At 45.8% G+C, this 22824-nt stretch overlaps 1 long non-coding RNA gene across 2 annotated transcripts in view; it reads left to right on the top strand.

Annotated features, from left to right (window-relative positions):
* Window positions 1-4986: 4986 nt before the first annotated feature.
* LOC149917819 (uncharacterized) overlaps window positions 4987-22824 on the top strand; it is a 49452-nt gene continuing 31614 nt past the window's right edge. Inside the window, exons 1-2 of one of the 2 annotated variants that reach the window (XR_016466905.1) lie at window positions 4987-5842; window positions 7391-7503. This is a non-coding gene — a long non-coding RNA (uncharacterized LOC149917819). Of the gene's footprint in view, window positions 5843-6089; window positions 7301-7390; window positions 7504-22824 lie in introns of those variants that run through there. The other variant, XR_016466904.1, reaches the window with a different exon arrangement.

A 22824-nucleotide genomic window follows, 5' to 3' on the forward strand; every position in this document is an offset into this window, starting at 1 on the left:
GCACCTTGATCAGCTTCATGCATCTTCCTATCTGGGGGCTTGCAAAATTTGCGTTCATAGAACTTTCCCCAGCCCTGTTCCCTCTAAGTTACACCCACATTTTTCTCATGAGTGACTCACTGTTAAAATAAAATGTTTCTCCAGCTAGAATTCTATGCTATGTATTAGAAACAGCTGAGCTGCCTTAATAGCAAGTTGCCTGGGTGTCTGTGAGACCATGTGTGCCTGAGTGTATGGACATGCACACATGTGTTCATATGCTTTCTCTGGTTTTAATTTGAGGTTCTCTTTTGCCCTTTCCACTCCTTTTCCTTTCAGTTTCTTCTATTTATTTATTTTCCCCCTTCCCCCTCTCCTCTGTGCATGTAAAATATATCCACAAACACATTCGGGGTTTGAAGAGCAATATAAAATGACCTCATCCATTCCTTTTGTGAATAAACAGAAGGAAAGCCATGGAGTTATTTCACGTGGTACAAAAAAAAAAAAAAAAAAAAAAAAAGAAAAGAGTTAAACCAGATCAGTTTAAGTTAAACAAAGGAAAGCTTGAAATGAAATAAATAAAAGAATAACATCCTTGGTTTGTTAGATTGAGGCATAATTACTTTCTCCAGAGCAATGATTGGGCATTTTGCACACCGCTGTTTTGGAGTGACAGTGCTGCTGTGTGCCACTCTGAAATTGGTACATGGTAAGTAACGGGGGCAGAGCTGTCAGATGGCAGGTTTCTTGGGGTGATAAAAAGGCTACACGTGAGGTTATTGTAAAGGAAAATTCCAATGACTATTTGCAATATTTAGAGAACACAAACAAGAAGGTTGAGGGTAAGACGTGTTCATATGTAAAGGTTGCTCCCACATACATTATCACCCACTGAAGCCTTCCCCAGAAATCTCATACATTCAGCCCCTTTGCAAAAGTTACAAAGCCTGGTAGGCTGGGGATGTGGTGAAGGTAAGAACTGTTCTGGAAAACTGATCCCACAGCACATCTGCCATTCAGCCTGAAGGAGCACAGCACTGTCTTTGTGGTATGATGCCACCAGGGCACGCGTGCCTGTTCCACTCCCACCTCCAACATCTTCTGCCACTGTGTCCCAGCTGATGCCATCATGGCTGCCAGGGCACCCTGCTCTCACTTGTGCGCCAGGGTGGGGAAACATATTTGGGTGCTTTGTTGTGGCCAGAAGGGCTTCAGCTGTGGGCAGTACAAGGCAGGAGCAGACCTCCTCCATCTTCTGCTCTGCAGCAGCTCAGGGCAATGAACAACTTAACAGGCCAAACAGGTCAGGCAAGCACAGTGGCAGGGCGAGTTCCCCTCACGCTCGCTCCACCGCCTACAGCACTGGGGCTGAAGCCTCTACTTGAATGAAAGTGCAAGTGTTAGGTGTGGTGTATGAGTTATGCATGAAAAGATTAATGTGTTTAAGGGTAGAGCCTCAACTACCAGCTAACAGCCATGAATGAGCCTTGGGGCGAGCCCAAGCCAGCTTCCACTGCAGCCAATAGAGGTATGTATGGTCTTTTGGCTTCAGTGGGAACAGGATGAGGTCCTTCATGGCCAGCCAAGGAGCGATTAGTCTAATGATGTAATAGTGCTTGTAACTGCCTGCTCAGGATTAATTCAGCTCTTTTGTGAACAGGCATTATGGCAGTTTGTAATTATGTGATCACACGCTATTTGTTGTACAAGAAGCTGCCTCACTGGAAGCCCATGTGGGTGGTGAGGCAGGCTGGGGTGAGGGCAGTAGGGTCTGCTCCAGCCCCCTCAGCCTTGTCCTGCCTCTCGCTGCAACAGGCTTCCTGCAGGGGCTTGAGCAAGAAAGCATTCCAACATCTGCACGGAGTTCAGGTTTCACCAGCAGCACAAGCCTGACTTTTTCTAAATATAGGAACTTGGTTTTGCAATCTTACTGATCTCTGAGCATAGCTCTATGCAAGGGGCAGTCAACAGACATAATGGCTTTAGGTTTAAACTGCTTTTACAGCCTATCCAGATCCATGTGGCAGGAGGTATGAGAATCCCTTGTCTCGTCTGCCAAGGCGTGGTGGCACACCTATCTGCTGGCAGCTGCAGGCTGGATTGCTGTTGGCAGGAATAGCAGTCGAAAACAAAAGGTTTTATCTCCTTGATCTTACACCGCATGCTCTCTCTGCTTCTGGCCATCTTTCCAATCTCACCTTCTACTTCATTTGAAGTGCTCCAGGGACTCTGCTGGCCTGGCTTCCAGCATCCCCAAAACAGGTAGCTGAAAGGCTGCCTGAAGATCCACACCGATAAACAGGAGACATGAATGGAAGGAGAATATGAAAGGAAACTGCAGCAGTGTTTCCACCACGTGGTGGTGGCTCTTGGTTCAGCTCACTTGCGCTGGTGTTGGTGTCATGGGGATACCCCAGTCACTGCAGTTCGGCCCTTTACTGACTGTGATCTCCTAGCAGGTGAGGCAGTATCATCCTGAGTTGGTGTAGATGGAGCCAAGAGTTCCCAAAAGACAAATGCTCTTATACAGAAAATGAACATCCAGCAAAAACTGGGATCAGTCCCCTGAGTGTGGTTGGACTAGGAGCATGTTAAAAGAACATCTTTCTGCTCAGTGAAGCTATTCTTTGGGCCTGATTTTTAACTTATGAAGGAATGGAGTAACCACACTGATGTCACTGGACTGACACTGGTGTAAAACTGGTGTGTGTGATGGCAAAATAGGTCAGATTTCTTTACGCGGAGGTGCAGTTGCTGAGTGCAGCAATAAAGAGATTTTGCAGCTATTTCCTCCTGTGGCCCTGCAGGGCTCCCTAGCTGCGTGAGCCACCCACTGCCCCAGAACTTGGCTGTGGGGTTTCCTATAGCACCTCTGTCTGCCCAGGCAAGCAGTTTCCACAGATCTGTGACAGAAAAATGCTAATTTTGTTGATGTTCCACGCTTCCTGTTGCTAAAATCAAGATGCAGCACTATGTGCCTGCTCTGGTAGAGCCCACATCAAAACTGCCCAGTTTGTTGAATGGAAGAAAGTAGCTGAGGAGTCAATGTGGTAGTAATTTTGACCACTGATCAGCTGCTTGATTTCACACCCTATATTTTATACTTCAGTGCAGGGCATTATTATTACTCTAATCCCATGTGGATACTTGACTTTTTATAAAAGCTTTCCACTGGAGACGTGGAATGAAGTGTTGTCCTCAGAGCTGCATTAATGTCTGAGGCTGGGCTGGCTCTGCCGTGGTGCAGAGGGTAATGGTACCCTGGGATTTCTGCAAGCTGCTAATAAACAACCCGTGTCTCTTCTTTGGATGAGTCCCTTTCACAGAGCTGTGTCAGTGCAATCCGCCCCACACCCATCACACCTAATCCCTTCTTGGAAGTAAATATTGAAAGAGGAAAAAAGAAAACACATGAAATGAGGGAGAAAGGAAAGCAATGCCCAAGGAGCTTGGCTGAGCTTCACCTCCCCCATGCAGGGAATGGGGCAGCTGACTTCCAGCCTTCCAGGTGATGTAATGTGAATTAAAGTTTGCTCGGAACTGCACACACCTCTGCCTCTTGACATGGAGCAGGCGAGGGCCAGCTGCCAGCTCTGAAAGCCACCAGCAAGCCGGGCAGCCCGGTGTGTGCATGGAAGATGGCTGTGTGCTCCCCTCGCCCCTGCTGCTGCTGGGGTATGCTCTGCTTCTGGAACCAAAGCTTTCTAGCTTGCCCGTGGGCTACATGGAAATAAGGGGAGGCAGAAGCAAGAAGCAACTTGCTTGTCACACAGGAGAGCAGCTTGAAGTTTGTTGCTAGTAAGAGGCATGTTACAGCTGTGAAATGAGTGGCCTGAGCACTGGCCATAGTTAAAAATCAACTTTATCCCCTCACAAGAGAATGGCTGTTTGCCAGCCTAAGGCCCTGACCAAACCCACCACCAGCAGGCAGGTTTTCCCCCATTCATTGCAACAGGAGCATGGCGTTGCTCCATACCTGCCTGATCCTGCCTGATGTTTTGCTGTGATTCTTCACCCTCATGAGGTGCCGTGGTCCCCTGCAGGTCTCGTTTTGCTGCCAATGTGGGTGCATGTGGGACTGTTTGTTGACAGATGTGGTGACTACTTTTACTACATGTGTAGCGTGGGGTTTTTGTTCCTTTTTTCTCCAACACTTTTCTGGGTAATGTTTTCCACATTTGGTCTCAACCCACAGTCCTTTTCTCAGAAAACAGTCACCTCAGTGATATTTCCGCATGTGTGTAAACACACGTGTTAAAATAGCCTGCTTCATGTAGATACCATTAGAAAACTCCATTACCACAATATTAGTCTAGGTAAACTCGAAGCAGTCTGAAACAAGTCGCAACCATGCAGTGCACATGCTGCTTATATGGAGATTGCCATTTCTGCCCAGCCCTTGCTGGCAGATCCCAGTGGCTGGAGGGGAACTAGTTCCCACCAGGGACAGGTGAGGTGGCTGCTTCTCATAGCCCATCCCCAGGAGGGGAGCACTGGGCTGGGTTTCCCCTCCAGCTGCAAGTTGCTGCCTGCCAGCCGAAAGGATGCTGGGGCAGTGACCGACCCTAGGACAGCCTTAGGACAGAGATAGCACTGACCTGTCCCCGCAGCCACTGCGGACATATTTACATATAAAAGCCAAACCTGAGAGATAAATAACAGATAAACCTGCCCATTTTTTAGGTGCTGGAAAGTCTGACTGCCTTCTTTATTACAAACACAGGTTTAAATAGTATTCACCTCAGGGATGTGGATGACTTTATCTTGGTTGGGAATCCATGGAAATGACTGTTAACCCCTAGCATTGTAATGTGTTGCCCAATGCATCTATATAAACACGAAGCATATTTATAGTGTAATGATCCCTTGGGTTCATTAAATACCATAACAAGGACTTTTGGAAAGCAGCCAGATATCCTGCTCTTCCAAGCTATATTAAGAAAGGCCAAGCTGTTACAAGAAAAGATTGAATATATTTTTTTAAACTAGCCTTGAATTATTTAGCACGTATTTGGAGGGATTTTTGTTTCATGTGCCTTCTCGGCATCTGAGGTCCAGGGGTCTGGGACATTGCAGCCAGCCTGTGGGGTTGATCCTGTTCTGCTTCCCTGTTCTGCTTCCCTTGGGAAGCTGCAGTCCAGGAGCGCTTCTCTGCCCCCCTTCACAGGCACCAGCATGCTGCGCTGCCCAAGTACAGGTCTGCTCCAAGAAATGGTCCTGTACAAACACATATGGCGAGGTCTCACAGCCTTAAAGAGAGAGAAAGCAGCAGAGCCCTCACAAATTTAATTGGTAGGGTTAACTCTGGAAAGCAGTACACTTGAAAGCAGTACACCTGAATAAAAAAAGGCAGGTTTTATGAAGCTACGTAAGGCCATGTATGGCTTTAGCATGTTAGCAAAGTTAGGGCTGAGGCAGAGTTGAGCAAAAAAAAGAATTCACTGCTAGTGGTCAAGAAAGAAAAGGTTCTGCAGTTCATTATGTGGCTCGTCTGTGTCAGTGCTGCAGGGCTGAAAGAAATAAAAAGCAATAAAATCCGACTTTGTCTCTAATACCAGCAGATCCGTGGCTAATATGCAAAGGCGAATGTTCTGTTTTGTAAGACAGTACTGTTTTTCCATAGGTTTTTTTTTTTTTTTCACAGAAAGCCCACGCTTTCAGAGTGAGGCTGTTACAGTTTCCTTTTCAGTGGCAGTTGACTTCAGAAAAATAGAGCTGCCGTTTCCAGCAATTCCTGAGCACTCGGGGTGCTGTCACTGTCAGCAGAGGTGAAGGCAGCCCCTGCCAGCCACCACATCCCAGGGCCCTGGGTTCAGGGAAGCAGCCCTGTCCTGCTTCCCACACTGCAGTCTCGCTTCAGGTTTGCAAACCTCTCCAGTTTTTCTCAGCTTTTTGCATTAGAGAAGGGGGTTAGTGAGTTACAGGAAGCTGTGCCTGTGTTGTATCTGTGAAATCCTGTGGGATTTCAGCAGTTTCACTTCCAGTTCAGTCCAAAGCTGAAGTGCCAAAGCAGCAAGAACGCAAATATTATTATATATATTATTTTGGTTTTGTTTTTAAAGAGAGATGCTTGACAAGTATTTCATAATTCTGAAAGATTTCCTGCAGTGGCTGAGGCTGACTAACAACAGCCAGGGTACGAGGGGGATTTGGTGCGAAGGGACCCTGCACAAAGTGGACCCCCAGAGGCAGGGGCCAGATGCAGCAGGGTGCTGGGATGGAGGGCTGCTTGTGTTTCCTACAGCCCTGCCACGATGGCAGCAGCAGGCCCAGGTGCCATCAGAGGGGCAGCAGCAGCTGATGGCTGAGTGCTGCGTGTGAGGTGGCCTGGGGGAGGAGCATCCCTTGAGACCACCTGTAGATCCACATTCAACAGCCACCACCTGCAGTGGATGCAGCTGGGTGGGACATAGGGGTGGCCTGATTCACTCCCACCAGTGTTTTGCTGCATCAGCCTTCTGCAAAGACTTCTGTCAGCCAAGCAATCCCCAAAGGTACATAGTCTTATTGAGGAAAGACTGGTCTGAGTGTTGACAAATTTTGGGGGAGGGAAATCTTTTAGCCGAACTCCTTCATCCACCTCTAGTGCCTTCTCTGTCCCAAAGAAAGGGCTGCTCTCATTCTCTTCTTTCACTGCAGTTAATTAGTGAGTCCAAGCCAGCACTCCTCGGAGCTGGTGGCTCCCTTAATCTCCCTGTTGCTAGGGCATGCTGACATGCTCTACTGGTACTAGTTCCAGTGTGGTGTGGGGGATTGTGGAAAGAAAGAGTAAAGGGCTGATCAAACAGAGTCCAATTAAAAAAAAAAAAAAAAAAAAAAAAAAAAAAAAAAAAGCTCTTTTAGATGCGGGTAGGAAATTCACAATGGGGGAAAGTAGAGGGTGAATGATAAGGCCAAAAGGATCTCATTAGATTGAGACCAGCTGAGTAGATTTACCTTATTTCACTCTCCTGTCACCCCTATGATAGAGAACTTTTATCAAACTGGTGAGGAAGGACGACTTCCTCATAAAATGTTTGATAGAAATAAAAGTATAATTGTTTTCCTGAGAATTTTTGTAAATCCACCCTTTACATGTTTGGGAAGCAAGCTGGAGCCTCAGTGAAGTGTGCTGCTTGATTGAATATATGCTGCAGGTGAGAGTCCCATGGATCATTACCATTTCCTCCTCATCTCATTCGGACTCCCAGGAAACAAAAAGTGAAAGGGCACGCAGAGCTCCAGGAAGGCAGAAGTCAACCCTGAATGTAAAAGTGAGCTGTTTATCTTGGAAGCAGTGTTTCTGACTTTTATCTGTGTCATCCTTTACAAAATCAGAGTGAGCATATGGTTCTGCATTCAAGCAAGGTGCTCTAGGAAAGTCTCATACAGTGTTTTTTTTTTTTTTTTTTTTTTGTTTGTTTTAAAGGCTTCTGGTAAGTGGCTACCATTTATTTGCTGCCTCAGAAGAACACAGCATGTTACAGTGAGCACACGAGTATCTTGAAGAGCTGGAGACTTCAGGCAGCTGCAAGCTGACAGGTAAGCTTCTTAGAAGGTCTGTGCTTAACAGAAGAATTGAGGGTAGGGCTTAATCCCTTGCTGGCAACCATCACAATGTCAGAATGTGGTAATTGGCAGTGCATTCTTTTCTTTAATCCAAAAATCAGCCAGATAATGTATCAGAACTATGTTTTGAGAGTCTACCTGAATGATGGGTTGCAAAACAGAAGCAAGCACCTGTCCTACGCATCCACTTGCTGATAAAGCCAAGAGATGAGCTCTTGCATTGCTGTGATGATTCTCCTCTTGAGGTCACGGAAAGGGGTGGATGACTGTGGTCCTGCTGGCCAGCACAGCTCCAGGTGCCAGGAAGAGTGCAGCAGTGGCAAATGGCACACTTTCTCTGCTCAAATGTCAGTTTTAGCTGGAAAACTTCTGCAGAGTCTTTCTGGTTTCCCTTGATTGGTACCTCTATAGGCCTCAAAAGAGGCAGAGTTGTTTTTTGTTTGTTTGTTTACCTTTCAAGCCTCAGTTCTCGAAGAGCAGTCCATTATTGTAAATGATTAGGTTAAACTCTCTTGCCTGGGGGTCCTTCTCCCCACCTTAATACCTCCCTTTGGCCAAGAATTCCTGTCTTGCAGTGCGGGTGAGGGGCATGGACTTCTCACTTTATTGAAAGGGAGGAGGTTGGCTATTTCCAAAGATCAGGTCAACCTTTAGATGTGCAAATAGTTTCTTATTAGTCTTTCCCTCCAGTAGTTTTCCCTCCTATCTGGCTATAGGAGTAAACAAGCACCATTGCTGTATGGACAATGCCAGATTTTCCACATGGCAGCTCAGCCTGACCACAATTTTAGTTGTTATCTTTTTCAGTTATCAGGCCATCCTTCTGCAGGCTATCAATCCCTTTTTGCTGAGGGATTTCCTCTGAAAAAGGATCAGGATTTTGGCGTCTTACACATCCCCCACCCTCCTTTCTCTTTCCACAATCTTTCTATCATAGCTCAGATCTGCATAGCAAGTTTCTGCCAGCAGGACTGCTGCCAGAACTATGATGAGACATGTTCAGGTGGGGTGCAGTGATGTCACAGTTGTTCCCTACCTTCTACCTTGCCTGAATGAGCCGCGCTTGCAAACAGGCTGTTTTGTAATATAATCTCAATGAGTGAATGCATCCCTTTCATAAACATAGCTTTAGACAGTGGGACGTACTGGTAGAGAGAAGTTTGATTTGCTAGGAACCTTTCATTAATGCTGGTCCTCATATGTTCACATGTATGGGATGCAGTGGGTAGCACACTCCTCCTTCATTCGCTCCACCCATCTCCACTCACTGAGCGTCTTGTGCAGAGTGAGGAAATGCAAGTTCAGTGAGCCTTTGTTTGCCCTATTGGATGTACATTTGTAGAAGAGAGATGGAGTTTCTGTTGCCGCCTTCTGGCAGAAGGGATATCATCCATTACCCAGCATCACTATCTATCTCAGTGTTGTTTTATACTCATTTTACACTTGATGTTAATAGCAGCATTGTGTGTAGGACAGTGGAGAACTTGTCTGTTGTTTCAGTAAGTTAATGCCTGCCTGCCTTTACCAGCATTGACACGTTGCTGCACCTTGCAACACCACCACTCGCCTTTCTTTCCAAGGGTGTTTTTTGTTTTTCTAGTTTTTGGCAAGTAGTCTTATAAAAATGAGAAATGTCTGTGTCATGCTCTCCTGCTTTTTAGATGTTGATACACAATTTGCCTCTATGTATCAGTCTCTAAACGTAACTCATGTGCATTGACACGGGCAAAGTGTGAAAAGACAAAATCAAATGGCTAAAAGTATAATGAATTCTGACCAGAAGGCATGGTGTAAGAGTAGCTGGACAGGGGGATACTTTGCTGTCAGTATGATTTTCCCAGGCTGAAAGGAGAGAGATTTTTTTTTTTTCCTACTGTGGAAAATTGTCATGATAAGGCTGGATAACAATTGGAGGAGGACAACACAGCCATTATGGTTTTCTCTTTCTAATGTTAACCTCTAATAATCTATAAATAATGTGTAGGTGTCCACATTCTATAGTTTATCAGCAGGATGTTTTGTCACTTGCTTTATGATCCTAGATCACTGCTTTGGTTTAAACAGCAGTGAACGTGTCCCAGCCCACGAGAGGTGTCTGGGGTCATGGGCTCAGCTGAAATACATGTGTTGCTGTCCTCTCAGCTGTGACAACTGGCTGACACTGCAAAACGTGCAGGAACCCTAAAAACAAAAGAAGCAGAATGGAAAGGAAGGAGACTCATAGCTAGGCAAGTGGCCAGCTTTTCTGCTTTTTCCTTTGAGCCTCTACTTCTTGAAGTCTCTGCTTGCAATGTCCTTACTATCAACTGATGCGTTAGCTGTTCATTTATGGGGGATTATAACCAAAGGAAACTGGAGCAGTATCTGAAATTCACTTCCGCTTGGACAACAGAAAGGGCTGTCTGAATTCCTTCCCCTTTTGGCTGCTCGTGCTGCGCTTTTGAAAGAGCACCATTATAGTGTTATAACACTGCTGTATTTACAGTGTTGCTTTACAGCTACAGCTTAAGCAGTGAGCTTTTGCCTGTCTTTAATGATGTGAAGAGTACATGATGATAGCAGATAAGCTGAGGTTTCTGTGCAGGCAGGAGTTTAGCATGATTATGTTACCAGTGGAGTGAGCTTTCTGTATGTACAAGAACAAAAAAATGTTCCTTGCTCTGTCAGCCTGGTTGGTTCTGCTGTCGAGACTGAAAGGCCAGCTGAGAGGGAAGCCAGCAAAAAAATGTACCAAACAGGAACAGATGTTTTTCTAACAAGCAGTTATGACAAACCTGATGGATACTTCTGGCTGTAAACATTTCTAGCATTTAGGAGTATTTAAACTTCAGATCTGTACTGGGAGATCTTGTCACTTGTACCCATCGCCTCTGATAATGACAGGAGGTTAAACAGAAACACTCCAGCAGAAATGGAGAGTGCCCACGTGGGGCTTAGCGTTTGGTAGCTGTTGAGGTTGTGCTTTTACTCTGTCCTAGGCCAAGATAAACCAATTGTGATTCTGTTGAGGTCATTTAGTAGTCAAAAGCATGTCACTTGGGGCTTTAGACAAGTGCAAAGTTTTAATGATGTGGAAAGCATCTCAGATAGAACAGCAGTGAGCATAGGCAATCCCAAAACTGGGCAATTGGTAGGAAATAAGTAGGTAAATCATCAGGTCTTTGATCTCAGCCTCAAGGAAAAAAGCATGCATAAATAGGGTTAGATATTTGAGGACAAAATCAGAAAGGCTAAGCCGCGAAATGAGATCCAATTAACAAGAGACTTTAAAGTAACAAGTAGGGTTTTTGTTTTTTTTTATCACTATAGCAGCAAGAGGACAACCCTGGAGCTGCTCTGCAGTGGAGAAGACAGTCTATGGACAGATCTTGGCTAGACTCCCAGGGTGTTTCATACATTTTCTTGCTTTATTTTTTTCTTCAGATAACTATTGCAATTGATGTCAATGACAGAAGAGAGGTGTGCTCACAAAAACTAAAGCAGAGAATGAGTTAGAAAGTCCCTCTGTGTGTTAGTGTCCAAGTCAGTTGGAAGAATTTCAGGCTAGGGTAATTGCACCAGGCAACTATTTAAGTCCTAGCCATAACCTAGCCTAGCATCTAGGATGTTAGAGACCCCTAGAACGCACTTAGAAGCCTGGAAAAGTGCAGTCATAGTTCTTGCCCTTAAAAGGAAAAAAAGGAGGAGCCAGGGTTTGCAGATTGTTCAGTTTAACTTCAATTCCCGGAAAAAAACTGGAACAAACAATCAAACTTTTGTGAGCACGTAGAATAAAACAAAGAGATGAATAGTGGCCAACGTATAGTTGTCAAAAACAAATAACTGTGTAAAATGGTTCAAACTTCCTTTCATGTCAGAGTAAAAAACCTTGTTGATAAGGGAGAAGCAATAGTTGTCCTGTATTTTGACTACGGGGTGGCTTTCGTCACAGTGAAATGTGATAGTCGTAAGCAAATAAAGGGAACATGTGCTACATGGGGCTGGCCTAGGGTGATGCAACATTAGTTGGAAAACCACGCACAGAGAATAGTTCTTAGTGATCCTTTAGAAAGGGAAAGGTGGATCAAGAAGAGCTGCTTGAGAGACTGTACTGGGTCAGCATGATTTAAGGTGCTTATGAACAGCTTGGACAATGGAATAGGGAATATCATATTCTCGTCTACCGCGAAGTTGGAAGGGAACTGTAGATATACTGAAATATAAAACAACAATTAAAAACTAGTTAGACAAATGGTCTCCAAAGTAGCATTCATTTCAGTAAAGGAGGTTGTAAGTTTCTGTAGACGAGCATTGCTGGGAATAATTAATTTAGCTTACACAGGGTAGTTAAATATTTTCCCAAGTAGCAACTCTATGTAAAAATATCTGAGAAATGTTTCAGGTCACAATCCAAATGTGAGTTAATTGCTAATGCAAAAAGGACAAATGCCTGCTGAGGGTGTGTAAATAGGCACAGACCCTACAAGTAAGCCTTCTGTTCAGTTCTCTGTGAGGGCATAGGTCAGTTATGGGTGCTATGTTCAAGACAGAGTCTGGAAGATGGCAATGGGAATAATCAGAGTTCTTGAAAACAAGACCTAGGAGGGAAAAATGATTGAAGTGATGTTATTTAGTCTACTTAAAACTGAAGGAGATGGGATCCTTCCGTTGATTGTGCGTAACGTGGTTGGGAAAAGGAGAACATGTTGTATTCCACATCCCAGAAGAATAGGACAAGTAGTGAGCTTAAATTATAGCAAAGATGTTAGAAGAAAGAAAGCAGTAAGGATAATGGCACCTAGGAGTGTCTGAGGAGGCTGTGGACTCACCATGCTGTGCTTAGGATGAGGTTAGGCAAGCATTTGTCAAAAGTGGCATAAGTATAATGATCTTGTCTTGGGATGTAAGTCTGGACTGAATGATCATTTGAGATCCCTTCCAGCCACATAAATCTCAGATTCTATCCTGTCTGCTGAAGAATGCCAGGATTACAAGTGCTTCACATTTGTGGTTTGTGACGCTTTCATTTGTGAGTGAGAGCCAAGTTTTGCAAGAGCAAGTTGTGCTGCCTGTGGATTTGCAGGAAAATGGTTGTGGTGGCAGGTAACGCCATCAAAGAATGGCACCTCCTTAGATTATGAGGATACCATACTGCAAGGTTTTTCTTGCTTTTAAATGTCTCTGAAGCTAACCATAGTGATGATGCACGACACTAGCCTTTAAAGCACTGATCAGTATAAAACATCCTTCCTGTTATGCCTGCATGCTAATCACAGCCAAGCAGAGCTGGCCTCCCTGATCTGCAGAATACAAGAGTGCTCGCCTCCGTTTTGGTGGGAATCAGAGGCCTGTTCAGCCTGCAGCGCTGGCACTAGTGACGCAGGTTGGCACTAGCAGTGCTAAAGCTGCCACAGGCTCCATCAGATGCAGGGGACTAGAAATGTGAGCGATTGTTTTTTGTCTGGAGTCCCCACAGGGCTTCAGGGGCAGAGCTTGCTAGAGATCATTTTCTGCAAGCACTTAGAGGAGTTTGCACTTCTCTAGGAATTCAAAGGGTGATAAGTGGAAAAGGGTACGAGAAAGACAGAAATACACTTTTTTTTTAGTTTCCAAAGACTGCTTTTACAAACATCAGTATATAAATAGAAAAAAAAGGAGGCTCGTTTTAAAGAGGTGACTAACCCAATGTCCCTTGGAAAGAAACCAACAGAGAGCAAACACTGAAGTCCTTTAACTCTGTGTCATAATTTATAGCAGGTTTGCAATTGTGAAATCTCTCAGCGACGTGGGACAGATGTTATGGTGAGGAAAATAAAACAAACAGACAACGGGATGGGAAATGCAGAGAAGACGAAATGACACCATGTTGTAATCCTTATGGGAAATCTCTATACAACTTTCCAAAATACTGTACTGGTGAGCAATTAGGAAACTAGACAAGCTATATAAACAGAGCCACTAGAGGTCTGTGACTGTTCCCATGCAGTTTCCTCCACGAGCACAAGCCTCGAGGCAACTTTGGGGAGGGGAGAATTTCTGCCCACTGTCTTCTCAATAGTCCCTTTAATATTCTGTCCAGAGCTATTTGCGTAAGAAATGCACACAAGTGGAGGTTTTCCAGTGCTTGCTTCTGTTCCTATGGCAGTAGATCAAAGGCAGTAACAATACAGAGTTAATTAATTCAGGAGAAGGAATTCCCACTTGCAGCGGTCTTAACCCAGCAGTGGAGGGAAGGTGTCAATCATAAGGGCAAAGGTGCTGAAACTGGCATGGATTTGTGGTTGTTTTTTTCCCCTCTAAGGAGGGCAGTTAAATGGTGAATGTCACCTGAGCTTCAGAAAAAGCTTCAGGAAAGAGTTTATATATAACCAACAGCTTATGGGTGAGCAGGAGCTGTCCTGCTTCAGGAAACCTGAGTAGAAACTGGGCCTGTAGTTTTCTAAAAGGAAATATCTTTGAGGAAAGTGTATTTCCACATCCAGGTCAAGTTTATAGAACATCCTGCTCAGCCTTGCTCCTATTCCCACACTGAAGACCAGCAGCATCTCCAAGGGCAGCAAAACTGGCCAAATAAAGGTATGGGAAGGAGCTCAACTTCCAGTTCTGCAAATTTCACAGAACTGGAAGGCTGCAGAAGCAGACTGATCAAAATGATTGTGAAGAACCTAAATCATTCAGTTGTACCCAGAGGAGTGTGGGCAAAATCCTTCTACAGAAAGAACTGCTGAGCAGAAAGCAAAGCCTTTCTGGAGGCAGCACATGGGGCTAGCCACTAGTGCACCTGGGATTTCTAGAATGTCTTGAAGACAGGAGGGGGAGAAGGAAGCTTATTGATTTTTTTTTATTTTTTTATTTTTATTTTTTTTCCCTTTCTTGGGCTAGAAGTTATCCTGCTAGTAATTTGATTCTACCTAGAAAGAAAAATCTTAGAGACCAATAGAGAATGAAAATGTGGAAATTGTGCCTACTTGCCTAACAAAAATATATTGTCCCTGAATGGAAATGCAGCAGGAGAAAGGACCACACGTGAAACAAAATATGAGATTTGACTGATTTTAAATGAATTCATTTATTCAGTTAATGGCTTCACAAATACATTTTTTTTTTTTTTCTCAAACTGATTGTGGAATACACTGTTTCACTCATATCAGGGATAAGGCTCATGTTGACTTTTCCTTAAACAACCACAGAATATTAAAGTTGAAGTCAGTTTAAGAATTTGTCACCCTTTTCTCTTTCTGGCCTTGCTTTCCTTTTCATATGTGGCTCACCTAACTTGATCTTAGTTTATTTCTCAATGTGAGGGCAGAGATCCACAGGATCCTTTAGGGGATTTCTGCAAGCCACCAGCATTGAGCAAACAGAGTTCTGCCACAGCTGACTTTGCAAAAGCCACGTCAAACCCCCTGTCCAATACATAGTTTGGTGTGATGTGCGGAAGGGTCTTGCTGAAACTGAAATGAAGACTTCTTCCCATGGGCAGAACAGGGACACAGGTCTAATCTGATCATTGCAAGCTGATGATTTGTCTACCACTTTGTAAAATAGGTACTAATTGCAAAAATGACATAAACGGGGCTTAGATCTGATGGCCTTGTCTGCTTGCAGGCATCTTAACTGTGCTTGCAGAAATTCAGTGCAAAAATTGATTTAGAAGTTGTTTCCTGTCTTATCTTCAAACTCCAGCTTACAGCATCACGAAATCTTCAGGTTTGGACATACCAGAGTGGATCTTTGTGTTAAAGCATCTGACAGCCAATTTTGCCAGTTCTAACTGGAATCATGCGTGCACTTCCTAGCACCGCGTGTGCCAAATGCTCTTACCTACACAGAGACCTTTGTGTACCCGTTCATTTAGACACATCAACTGTGCCCACATTAGGGCTCATGCCAAAGCATGTGCGTGTGCATGTGGTTTCTCATCATTTCACAGAAATGAGGATGTTAAGGGAGAATGGACCTTTTCATTTCTAGGAAGGACCTGAACCATCATATTGTATATAGCTCTGGAAAAAGGAAGTACTGCCGGTTGGAAGAAAGTTTAGAGACTCTGAAGAGGATGGCCTTTTCATGTCGGCATAATTCAATTTCTCTATTTATGAGATGTTGCCCCATTAAACAGCTTGAAGCTTGGCCAAGGACAGGCTGTATAAGGCCTAACTGTACTCCCTTACAAAACTCAGTAGCAAAACCCTTGACACCTTCAGCCTTGTATTTTAGATTTATCATGTATCATACATCGTTGTGTTTCCTTGGGAGTTACATTTTTCATGGTCTTTTACAAGAGTTCAATGCCTTTGCTGGGGCATTGCAAGAACTTTCTTATACGGGGCTGATGACAAGAGCTGTACTAGATTGGACCAACGACTGGTCAGTCTGGTGTTCCATAAAGCATTTCCTTGGACTGCAGTGGTGGCATATGACTTGTGCAAAGGCCAGCTCATACTGAAGCCAGCCTGTTGTACAGAGCCAGCATTCGTGAGGGAGCAGCTTGCAAGCTGCTGTCAGGTGGGATCCACGTGCTGGGGTATGTGGAATGGAGGACATCTCAGCCCCCAAGGTGCTCCCAGAAGGAGGTGGGGTGATGCTTGCTGGTGACCTTGCTTCTGAGATAGGAGATCTTAAAATTAATAATTTAAAAAGTATTATTTTTGTCATAACTAATAGTTTCTTTTGGCACTCATGCCCTTTGTCACTGCACTTCGGATGTTATTGGAGTTTGCCACTTCAGTTCTAGGGAAGAGTCTGTGGGCTATTTGCTTCGTAGCTGGAGTTTAGAGCCAAAGTATGTACTGTAACCTGAGCCTTAAAGGTTTCCATGTTATTAAGTAAGCAAGTTGGAGCCTGCCCCTCACTCCTTTTCTGAGGATGACTAAAGTACTGAAAATGAAACATATGCACACTGCCTATAAACTGGCTTCATAACAACATACCTGCAATAGTGTAACTTTTATGTTAGTGTCACATGCGAGAAGAATGCATGAAGACTAGGAGAGTATGCACAGCCTCATCCTAGTGCTACGTCTAATGATACTTAGATATGACACATACCACTGCAGCGCACGAGCTTCTGACTTTCTGAGCCAGCCTTGAAGAAGAAGGCTGAAGAGCATTTGTCTCCTGTGTGCCATTTGTCTTGTCAGCAATGTGCTAAAAACAAACTTCTGTATGCTCACAGTGACGGCCGGACTTGGCCCAGTCCCTCTGCGAGTGTGATTAAGGCATCCAACTTTCTGTGGTCCCTGATAAGGTGGAACTGTTTGTTATGGATGGCTCTGATTTTTCTCTGGGGCATTGTTGGGAAGGGTAGGCTGGGACCTTCACTGTGAACTTCCGTAACTTAAAACATCTGAAATTAGTCTATTTTAACTTAAATTTGATTTGTCTGGGGCAGAAAAGAATCTCTATTTATTTTTAATAAAATTTCCAGGAAGGCTTTTTAAATTCTTTTTAACCAGTAACATAATGACAATAGTCTGAGATAGAATTTCAACTTAGAATACTTTTTCTTGAAATCAGCTCTTTTTGTGTACTGTTCCCATCCTCCGTTGCAACCCCAGATAATGAGGGGCGGTATGTTCCTGAATGCTGTTCTAAAATAATCACCCAACAGTAGGGCCAACTTCTTACCTCAGCTGCAGTAATGAATCCCTTTGAACGACGAGTGCAACGCAGTGGGTATGTGAGCAATGCTCAGCCATGCATTGTGTGCCAGATATTGGGCGGACTGCAAAGCGGGCAGGTCTCCAAAGCTGGAATAGCATTCCTGATATGACTTTCCCATGCCCGTCTCAAAGATCTGTTACAAGAGGTGACAAAGGAGCGGTCCTTGAGAGCAGCCCTGTGGAGAAGGACCTGGGGGTCTTGACAAATGAAAAACTTAATATGAGCCAGCAGTGTGCCCTTGCGGCTCGGAAGGCAAATGATATCCTGAGCTCCATCAAAAAAGGGGTGGCCAGCAGGGACAGGGAGGTGATTGTTCCCCTCTACTCTGCTCTTGTGAGGCCCCATCTGGAGTACTGCGTCCAGGTCTGGAGCCCCAGTACAAGAAAGACGGGGAACTGCTGGAGAGGGTCCAGAGGAGGGCCACAAAGATGATCAGGGGACTGGAGCACCTCCCCTGTGAGGACAGGCTGAAGGAGCTGGGCTTGTTCAGCCTGGAGAAAAGAAGGCTGCGGGGTGACCTCATTGCAGCATTTCAGTACCTAAAGGGAGCCTACAGACAGGAGGGGAATCAACTCTTTGAAAGGGTAGATAACTGCAGGATGAGGGGAAATGGTTTTAAGTTGAGGGAGGGAAGATTTAGGTTGGACATCAGGGGGAAATTCTTTACAGAGAGAGTGGTGAGGTACTGGAACAGGCTGCCCAGAGAGGTTGTGGATGCCCCGTCCCTGGAGGTGTTCAAGGCCAGCTTGGATGGGGCCCTGGGCAGTCTGGTCTAGCATTAGGTGGGATGGTTGGTGGCCCTGCGTGTGGCAGGGAGGTTGGAGATTCATGATCCTTGAGGTCCCTTCCAACCCTGGCAATTCTGTGATTCTGTAATTGGGTGCCTGAGTGGAGCTTTTGCTCCCTCCTTCCCTTTGCTGTGCTTCTGATATCTCTCACGAGGAAAATGATAGGGGAGTACCAGGTCATCTCAGTGCTCCTGCAAATTCCCCTTTTCTTGACTAGTCCTCCTGCTTGCTGAGCTGACTGCAAGATCTCAGAGCACTGGGGTTGTGGCTGCATGGGCAGAATAAAGGCACAGGACAGAGTGTCCAAAAAGAAAAGCATATTCTGTTTCTTGGACATTTTGTTTCGCAAGGCCAAACTGAATCATACTGTTTCATCCCACACAGAAACCCCCTTCTGATATAGTTATGTCTTGCATACCTAATAGCTTAGATCAGCATAAGACAACTTCTCTGCAGAGCTGAGGAAAGCCATGTAACCCAAGCAGTAGAGAGCGGACAGATGTCACCCTGTTCAGCTTCATCCCCATACTGACACCACAGATACTGAAACTGTCATGGTGAAAAGTGCCAGAGGAAAATGGTTTGATGCAAAAGGTGCAGTTATGTCTTGCTTAGATGAGAATAACTGGGACGGCCTGTTAATATTTTGGTTGTTCCACATGTTTTCATGTGTGTCTTGCTGGCAACAAGTATAAGACATTGTGGGCTCATTCTGATCAAACTGCTACTCTTCATGGGCTCATTTATCAGGCAGCAGTGAATGGGAAGGAGCTTCATCCCCAGTATGTCTCACATCTGGAGTTCCCTTCTATGTACCTGAATGAGGGCTTTCTGAAGCAGCTCAGGTACTGGTAGGTTTGGTGTCCTACCCCATACCAAGTTTGGGGCATACAAAAGGAGTACCTGTCATTTGCTGCCTGGCAGAGAGTTCCTAGTGTCTGTCTATGTGCCACATTTACCTGTGAAACATTTACCAGCTGAGGGTCACCACTGAAGAGAAAGCAGTACAGCAGGAGCCAGGGAGAGTTCAGTGGTATCTGGGTGGGTGGCTAGCCAGGAGCTCCAGGTGTTTTATCCAGAGACTCATCTGCTTGTATTTCAGCATGCAGCAGAGATTTTTTTTGTATAATATGGGTTAAAAAATTTTTTTGGTTCTGTATAAGAGAGATTTGGGCTGTGAGGAGATGGGAAGAGCTGCCTCAGAAAGATCTTCTCTATTCTACATTGGGGAATTGCAGTCCTTTTTCTCAGGGATTACAGAGGCTGTGAGGCCTGTACTTCAAGCTTATGTGTTTAAATTGTTGAATTCAATGCATTTTTGTGGGGCAAGTCTAGCCCAGTATTTTCCATTTGGGTTTAACTGTGCCCAGAACACTTTTGCAGAACAAAGGTTTTATTTTTTCAGACTTCACTCTGCTCTGGTATCCCTGTGTGAGCAGAAGTTGAACCAGATGGACCAAGAAGGTTGGACCAGAAGGTCCTTGCCAATCTCAAACTCTCTGTGACTCTCTGATTTCCAAATAGCTTCTTGAAGGCAGGTGAAGAAGTGGTGTTGGTGCGGCCAGCACCTCAGATGCTGACCAAAGCATGGCTTTGGCTGTGCTCCTCTGGGGCTGTGTGGGGGACCTGCAGCCACCATCTGGGCACTGAAGAGAATGGCCAGGAAGAGCGGCCTGCGGGGACGCCCTGGGTTCAGTGGATCTTAGTGAACCCCTCTGCTCTTCTGAAGGATTACAGCAAGCTGCTTGGTCTCATCCAGATGGCTGGAGCTTTGGGATTTTGTCTTTGGAGAGGGGTGAGTGAGGTAGATAGGACATTGGCTTTTCAGGAAGTTCTCTCCAGGTGGGTAGGTCCAGAAACTGCTCATCTCAGCTTTGAGGAAACCCCGATAGTTGCTGTGCCACCCTGTGCCTTCATCTTTAACTGGCTCCCAACCCAGCCCCTCCTAGTCCCACAGCACAGGCCCTGGTCAGGCACTGTCTGCTATGGTGCTGACCGTCCTCCAGCAGCAGCCACCAGCCAGTCGCACGGTTTATTTTGGAGGCTGGCGTTAATCCCCTCCACCCTTGTGCCCCTCAGTTTACAGTATCGCAGCCGCTTCCAGCCTGCGATAGTGGGGTGGCCTCCGGGTGACCCAGGATTAGTGTAAATATTTTGCTTTCACTGGGAGGAAATGTGACATACATTTGGGATGGAAGTTATCCAGAGACTTCAGCCTTGGGAGCCAAACCGCCAGGAAGCCCGTGCTGTGGTGGCCTGGAGGTGCCGCGCTGTCACACATCTTGAGCTCCGTCACTGTGGCGGCAGAGCGAGTGCTGCTGGTGGTCAGCTCTGGGCAGCAAAGAGTGAAGGTGCCCTCGCTGCCTGCACATGGCGCAGTACAGCGTGGCACAGCATGGCACGGCGCGGCCATGGATGGACTTCAAAATCTGGCTCCCAACTGAGCGATGTTTGTTGCTGATGACACTTGCACTCATCTTCCTCGGTCTCCCTGGCTGTAACATGCGCTTTAAAAGGAATAATACAGTGCTCCGAGGCATACTGTATGAAGTAGTTGGTGTCGCGTTTTTCATCTGATAAATATTAATTAACGGTATTTCAGAGTACAAAAGGCGCTGAGGTCTCATGTATCTCCCAGATTTAGCACTAATCTTGCTGAATTATGCATTTGATTTGGCACGGCTGATTACCCTGGAGTGGTGTCTGCTTGCTCAGCATTCCTCCGTCGCGCAAGGAGGTGCCGAGTCCCCGTGGTACAGCCCGGCAGCGAGCAACGGGACTCGCAGAGCCAGATTGGCCAGAATGGGCGAGCTGCAGCAGGTAGAGGGTTTTCTTTTGATAAGTATCCAGAAATTAAGGCATTGACTTGTTGAGGCTTTAGGCCGTGCTTAGACCCCATCCTGATAATCCGCTGTTAGCTTAATTATCAACCTTTGTTTCTCCAGACAGTCAAATTTGTCACGGAGCAAATGCATGTGTGTTGGATTCCCTTGTGAAAGCCTCAATAGTGGATAGTTTAAAATCAAATTACAGTGACACAGTCTGCCACTAAAGTTAAATGAGAAGGTACCCTTTCACAAGACAGTACCTTTCATGCTCTAAAACAAAAGTTGAATAAACTGCTCTGCCATGTTCAGGCGGTCTGCTGAGCCGGGAGGGGGGGCGTTGCACATTGACTTTTTAGGAAGGTATGCGGTGAATGCTAAACAAACCCTCTTGTTCCTGTGCTGCTGTCCGAGCTCAGCACTCTGCTCACCCTTACCATGCAGGGATGTCCAAACTGGTGGCACTGAATGCTGACACTGAGTGCCGAATCCTACTCGGAAGACCTAAAGAATGAGTCACTGGGAAGGGAATTAACCCATTATGTATGTAGCACATGCTGCTGGAGTGCTGTGCTGAAATGCAGGAGAGAAGGAAAGCAATGGAATCCCATATTCTTTATCTAGTAATTTTTACTGTTACCCTCTCTGCTCTGATGCTGTGGTATCTCAGCCAGCATGTATGTGGACTGCTCACCATTCCTATTCGCTATTTGGAACTGCAGACCTATGGGCTGGTCCTGCCCACACAAATTCAGGCCTGTGGCTGGGGTCTCACTGTGGGATTCAAGTCGACCAAGGCCCTTCCAAGGGCAACTGCTGTGGCTGTGAAATGGAGCCTGCCTTCAGGTGGCCAAGGCAGCAAATGCTGGGTTGAGCGAAGTGCTGTTGTGTGAACTGGGCTGGCTGTGGCCATGGGTGCGAAAAGCTGGGAACAGAGCTGGGGCTTACGGCTATTGCAGGCGTGCTCAGCTCTGCTGGGCTGTTGAAAGATCCGTCTCCCATCACAGTGCTGTGTTTGACAACAGATTAGCCAGATTCCTTTGAGCTTTTCTTGTGCTGAAAGGACGTGTCCCAAAGCAGCCGAAAGGACAGCCCACATATCCCACACCAGCAATTCTTTTTGATCTGCTTTTCCTTTGACATTGTCTGTTGTATGTCTTCCCCCATAAATTTATTCCTTTTCAATGCAGTTAGTTTGGGTTCACGCAAAGACTGAAGCGCCACCCAAAAGACCAGCCAGAAGAGTGTGGTTTTGTCCATCGTGGAGCCAACAACAGGAGAGGTGGTTTTATCCGAGAAAAGAAGGTGTTGAGTGTTGAGTGCAGTTTAATTGTGTGTGTGTGGGGAGGTGGGGGGGGGAGGCTGGCAAAAACAAAGTGCTGTGGCTTCAAGTAGAAATAGCTAATTTAGCTGAGTGCCAAAACTGGTGCCAGCTCCAGATAAGCTGTGCTGCTCCTCCTGCAGCGCTCACCCAGTCTTGTTCCAGTCAGCAGCAGGAAATGCCACCGGGAGCACCTCATCAATGCCAGTAACCAGGAGGGACTCTGCAAATGCTTCCTCTGCATTTGCTTGTCACACAGAGAGTCCTGCTTTGCTTTTCCAGGTCAGTAACGGACTTGGTGTTTGGCCTGTCCTATGTGGGGTGGCCACTGGACCACCAGCCCGAGCAGCAGGAAGGGAGCTCCTTGTGCCCAGCAGTGCTCATGCCTGGGGACTGAGCTGTGACAAGTGCAGATGCACAGGAAGAGTGGGTGTGCTTGAAACTGTGGCTCTGGGGGCAGCTTTCTGTGATCAGGGCTGTGTCTGTGGGAGTACCTGGGGTGATGCACTTGCTACATTTCTAAGCACAAAGCTCTCCCATACTAGATTTGTATTTTAAAAAGAAGTGGAGGAGAAACATAAGCATGTGGCATGCGTCCCCGAGCTAGGAACCACAAAGAGCTATGCACAGCCAGGAAACGTGCCATGCTGGCTGAGAGGAACCTGGGAGGGCTCCTCCTTTCAAGTCCTCTATCAACAGATCAGATGCTTAAAGA

Source organism: Phasianus colchicus, chromosome 5, assembly GCF_987193195.1.
Source record: "Phasianus colchicus chromosome 5, bPhaCol1.hap1.1, whole genome shotgun sequence".
NCBI classification, from domain to species: domain Eukaryota; kingdom Metazoa; phylum Chordata; class Aves; order Galliformes; family Phasianidae; genus Phasianus; species Phasianus colchicus.